This window comes from Chiloscyllium plagiosum, chromosome 11 (genome assembly GCF_004010195.1).
Source record: "Chiloscyllium plagiosum isolate BGI_BamShark_2017 chromosome 11, ASM401019v2, whole genome shotgun sequence".
In the NCBI taxonomy this organism is placed as follows: Eukaryota; Metazoa; Chordata; class Chondrichthyes; order Orectolobiformes; family Hemiscylliidae; genus Chiloscyllium; species Chiloscyllium plagiosum.
Window position 1 is genome coordinate 25,374,919 of NC_057720.1, and position 6,252 is coordinate 25,381,170.

The following is a 6,252-nucleotide window of genomic DNA, read 5'->3' on the forward strand; positions in this document are numbered from 1 at the left end:
ATATGCTTTCTTAACAACTCTGTCCACTTGGGTGGCCATTTTAAGGGATCTATGTACCTGCACACCAAGATCCCTCTGTTCATCCACACTACCAAGAATCCTATCCTTAATCCTGTACTCAGCTTTCAAATTTGACCTTCCAAAATGCATCACCTTGCATTTATCCAGGTTGAACTCCATCTGCCACCTCTCAGCCCATCTCTGCATCCTGTCAATGTCCCGCTGCAGCCCTACAACAGCCCTCTATACTGTCAATGACACCTCCAACCTTTGTGTCATCTGCAAACTTGCTGACCCATCCTTCAATCCCCTCATCCAAGTCATTAATAAAAATTACAAACAATAGAGCCCAAGGACAGAGCCCTGTGGAATACCACTCACCACAGACTTCCAGGCAGAATATTTTCCTTCACATCCACAGCTCGAACCTCATCAACTTTTCTAGTCACATCCTCAAAGAACTCGATAAGGTTTGTGAGGCATGACCTGCCCCTCACAAAGCCGTGTTGACTGCATTTAATCAAGCCATACTCTTCCAGATGGTCATAAATCCTATTCCTCAGAATCCTTTCTAACACCTTGCAGACGGCACTTGTGAGACTTACTGGTCTGTAATTGCCGGGGATTTCCCTATTTCCTTTCTTGAAGGGAGGAATTACATTTGCCTCTCTCCAGTCTGATTCTGATTCAGGGACAGCATCTCATTCAAAGGCTATGATACTATCTTTCACCAACCTTTTGACATTGGGTCCTTCGTAATCCCCTTTTCAGTTGTGGTGAGTGAGCCGACTTCTTCCAGAACCTTCCTCAGTCACTTCTCAATTACTGCTGTCTATTCAAAGAGATATCTCTGACAAATAGAGATCAAATGGTGAATGAAGTAGAGATCTCCATCAAGCTAAAGTATGTGAGGTTATTTTCTGAGATATTTGGATTTAATTTAATTAAATCAGTATAATTTAATTGAATTTCATCTAACAACTAACTTCCTAAGGGTTTTTGTAGGGTTTGCACTGGTGGGCATGGAAGATGCAAGCTTTTTCTGATTTCTATTCATATCATGGCAAAAGTCATGCTATTTCACACTTCAGCACAAAGAAAAGGCCATTCAACTCAACAAGTCCATGCCAGCAACATATATTCAACTATATGTGTTCATAAGGAAACGATTCGCAAAAGAAAAATGTCACGGGCAAAGTTGCAAAAGTAATGGTATGTGACAAAACTGAAAATCAGTCCTCAAAAGGTGAAGTTTTCTTTTTCAGCAAGTTATCTGTTTAAAGATTCTGGAAATGTAATAGTTCCTTGGGATAAATCATTTGAAGTTTTCCTTTGCTTCATACACAATTTGCAGTTACTAAGTGTATCTTTTGGGGAATACAATACATGAACTTCCATTACACATGCCAGTCTTCACTAAGAATATGGTCAGAGCCCCAGATAAGGATATTTATCCAGATTCTCCTTGATTTAATCTTTTTTAGCAATTAAAAATATCCATAGACTTCATACCATAGCTAACAAAGTTCACAATTTTCTCCTGGACTGTATTTTTAACAGTACCTTAACTACAGCAACAATAAAAGCAAAATACTGCAGATGCTGGAAATCTGAGACGAGCACAGTGAATGCTGGGGAGCATTTGTGGAGAGAGAAACAGAGTTTGCATTTCAGAACTGAAGGAGAATCATACCAGACTCGAAAGAAATAAGTCAGAATTGAGGATGTCCTCTGATGATTGCCTACAAGAATTGACCAGAGGTTAGGTGTCCTGTGGTGAATAACACATCTCCTGACTTCCGAAAGGTTGCTACCCTCTGCTAGAATCAGCAGTAATTGAGAAGTGACTGAGGAAGACTCTGGAAGAAGTTGGCTCACTCACCACAACTGAATTACAAGGGAACAAGGGAATTACAAAGGATCTGATGTCAAAGGTTGCTGATAGAATACTATCCACTTCCCTGTCTGATATGCAGCTCAACAACACTCACAAAAGTTAGCATCATCCAGAACAAAGCAACATGTTTGATCAGCACCCCATACACACGAGCATAATGCTACCAAGCCATACACCATTCTTACTTCTTGGAACTATATTGATACTGCATCAAAGTCCATGAACTCTTCCCAACAGGATTAAATGTCCTAAACTGTAATGGTTTGAGGAGGTGGCTCACCATCATATTCTCAAGGTTAATTAGTAATTGGCAATAATTGTTGGCCTTGCCAGTGATACTGACATCATGAGCAAATATTGAAAAAGAGAATTTGTTGTCATTAGTATCTTTCAGACTGCAAATGGTCAGTTGGTTTATTTTGGTGATGTTGACTGGAGCACCTTGAACTTTGAATAGTTCTATGGAATGTTTTAGTTCACTCATAGAGACTTCAGTTTAGCGATTTGTTCAAAGGGCAATAAATCGTCTTTCAACAGTACTGCACTCCTTCAGTGCTGCACTGATGTGCCAACCTGTATTGTGCTGTTGAAGTCCTGTGGTCACATTTTAACTCATGACCTTGTGGCTATGAACATGCTACTACTCAGCTAGGCTGACACAGAATACTGAAATTCTTATGCATGTCACATTTTCTTCAATTTAGCCCATTCTTTCACCTCATGCTACACATTCTCTTACGTTTTTGCACAAACGATACCTACAACTTTAGCATACAGTGAAAATAAACTGAACTCACTGTAATGATTTCCACAACAATATGTATTTGTAGGAGGACAGCATCAAACTGGTGTCTGGGGCAATTGTAGCATCATGTTTGGGGGAGGTGGTGTTAGGGGAGGCAAAAGCTCTGTGCTGGGATCCTTGTTATTTTTAAATCTCACAAATGTCCTTGGAAACAGAAATTAACTGAGTATTTGCAGTGGATTTTTAAGAAGTGTGCAGTAGGAATGGATGATGCAATTAATGTCTTGCAGAAGGATTTAAATCTGTTTTCAATTGATTAGATAAATGGCAAAACACAATGAATACTGACAAATACAAAGTGCTACTCATTGGAAGAAAGATGGAACAACATAGATAGAGAACAGGGGAATAGAATTAGCACAAGGAGACTTTGAAAGGGGTATGGAAGTGCCTTCAATGTCGAGACAATGTGGAAAAGCAATTTAAGAGACAAATAGAATTTTGGAACAAATAGCCAGACGGTGGAGTTTTGCTGACACTTTATAAAGCACAGGTTAGACCTCAGTTGCATACTGTATGGAACTCTGGTTGCTACACTTCAAAGAGAACATACAGGCATTGAGCAGGGTGCAGAGAACTGAACTGTAAAGACGATAAGCTGGGAGAAAAGATTAAAAAAAAGCTTAAGCGCAGCAGTCTGGAGAAAAGGTTAGGATAACTTCATTGAAGGTACATAAAGTATTAAATGGCAGAGATAAGGTAAACTCAGAATATTACTTTAAGTTCATGCTGCAGACAACAGATTATAAATTTAAATTTGCAAAAAGCACATTTTAAATAGAATGCATTTAAGAATGACACACCAGCTGGAGTCTTACTAAGAAGGTTTTAGAGAATTACATACAGCCAAGTCTTAATTGTGGTTCATTTACATCCAGAAGGGATAATTGAGTAGAGGGATTTGCTTTGATTAATGAATTTTTGATATGGTTCTGGCAGAAATCATTCAATGTCAGAGTCTCTATTCAACAATTTAATTTAACATTATTCTATACCATTCAATCTTCATAGCTAAATTATAGAATCTTAGAGACCACTCAGCCCATTGTATTCTATGAAAGAGCTATCTAATTAATACAACTCTGTTGCTTTTTTACTACAGCAGTTCTGTTCCTTTCATGTAGTTGTCTAGCTCTCTTTTAAAATTTGGTTATTGAATATACTTCAACTATGCTTTCAGGAGGTGTAATCCAGATCATAGCATCTTACTATTAAATTCATTTTTCCTCATCTCAATTCTTTTACCAATTACAATTACTGTAACTCCTTTCTACCGACTGGAAATGCATGAGGAATTGTTACATCCATGTTGCTTGCCCATACTGTGGCCACAGCACATATCCAACTGATGCTTTTGTGGTCATGTCAGCAGCTTGGATCAGCTTTAGATTTCACTGTAAATCATCCTTTGTCAGCACCAAGTCATTACAGTTTTCAATTTGTGATTGGATCACAATCATAATGGGATTTTTTGCAGTGCTGCTTTCTGAGGGCAGATCCAATGTGTTAAGGGTTTGCAGGGAGTTTCTACAAAGCTCAGTGGTAGATAATGGGATTCTTAATCCCAGAACAGAAAGTGAGGACTGTAGATGCTGGAGATCAGAGTTGAAAAGTGTGGCACTGGAAAAGTACAACAGGTCAGGCAGCATCTGAGGAGCAGGAGAGTAAATGTTTTGGGCATAAGGCCTTCATCAGGAATGTGAGGGTGGAAGGGAACTGAGACATAAATAGGAGAGGCGGTGGGACTGAGGGGAATGTAGTTAGGAAGGTGATAGGTAGAGGTAGATGAGGGTGTGATGGTGATAGGTCGGAGCAGGGGATGGAGTGGATAGGTGAGAAGGAAGATGGACAGGTGGGACAGTTCAAGAGGACGGTGCTGAGTTGGAGGGTTGGATCTGGGATGAGGTGGGGAGAGGGAAGATGAAGAAACTGGTGAAATCAACATTGATGCCATGTGGTGGGAGGGTCCCAAGGCAGAAGATGAGGCATTCTTCCTCCACATGTTTGGTGGCTAGGAATTGGTGTGGAGGAGGCCCAGGACTTGCATGTCCTTGGCAGAGTGGGAGGGAGAGTCGAAGTGATTGGCCACAGGGCGGTGGGGTTGTTTGGTTCATGTATCCCAGAGATGTTCTCTAAAACATTCTGACGCCTGGAGGAAAAACACCTCATCTTTTACTTTGGGACCCTCCGACCACACGGCATCAACATCAATTTCACCAGTTTCCCCATCTCCTCTCCCCCCACTGCATTCCAGTCCAACCTTTCAATTCAGCATCACCCTCTTGAACTGGTGGATTAGTGTACCATTCTCAGAAAATGGCAGCTACTGCACTAAACAGGAGGTAAGGCTTTGGCACAGATGTCACGCCATTTGAAATTTTGTTTAAAAAAAAATTGGAGGAAGCTAATTGCTAGTTGTTTCTTCCCTGATCAGGGTCAAAAAGATGGGTTCCAGTCCAGATCAGAATACTTGGCCCAATAAATTGTCCACATTGGAAGGTGAGGATCTCATTCATCGAAATGATCTGTTTATATATCTGTAATATTCACTGAAATTTCAGAAGTATGTTTTATAGAAGAAATTGTTAATTTGGTAGACTTGATAAAACATCATTGAATTAGCTCAGAATCTCAATTACCTAAAAGTGGATATCTTGACTTTTACAATTAGTCAGTGTAAAGTCAGCTTATTTGTTTTAATGCAGTGATACAATACAAGAAGTGTTTCCCCTGTGCTGTGGCCCAAATAAACAGCATCTTATTGTAATTGTAATTATGTGTTCTTTGCCTCAAATTTCTGTCTGAAAAACTAGGGATTGCTGTGATGTCATCTATTGTACAAGAACCTGTGTGGAAATAGCTTAATTGTGGATTTTTTAAAAAAGAAAACATTTTATCTCTTTTTTTTCTGAAGTGCATATTTTCTTTAAAAAATATTGTACTATCTTTCTTCATTAGATGGTCAATCTCCTGTCTCAGAAAGAGATCGCCTTTGCTATTTATTTTGAAAACCGAAAACATGTTTGTTTTCCAGGTCATTCGAAAACAAAATATAAGAAGGAAATATCACCTGCGTAAGCAGCAACTTCACTGAAAGGCAATTGCACTTTAATGTGTCAGCACACTTTACCATATGCTAGTCACTACAAATTTTTCTCTCTTGGAATGATCTGCTACAAGATACAGCTCCTCATCACTGGAGAGCACCTTTCTGTACATATATTGGCAGTTGGCAGCATGTTAGTAAAACTCTGCCTACTTTATTTCTGTGCTCTGTCAGATATATTCTGCATTACAACCAAGATCTGCATGTTATATTGAAACTGTACTGGCTTCAAAATAAATGATACTGAATTCAATATCCTTTAACTTATGAATACATTTATCTCTCTGTACCTAAAAGACATACTTTACAGGAACTGACGTCTATTTGTTAAAGACACAAATCATTGTGAATGAGTACTTAGAAACAAAAGAGAAAGATTGTAATTTCTTGCTGGATTTTTGACCTTCAGAAAGAGATAGGAATTTATAAAGCATTCATCAATTT

General features: G+C 39.0%; 1 long non-coding RNA gene across 1 annotated transcript in view; it reads left to right on the forward strand.

Moving 5' to 3' along the window:
- The window catches only part of LOC122554236, a 35,609-nt gene extending 29,587 nt beyond the window's left edge, over positions 1 to 6,022 (forward strand). The window contains exon 3 of the long non-coding RNA XR_006312944.1: positions 5,737 to 6,022. This is a non-coding gene — a long non-coding RNA (uncharacterized LOC122554236). The remainder of the gene's footprint in view (positions 1 to 5,736) is intronic.
- Positions 6,023 to 6,252: the final 230 nt, after the last annotated feature.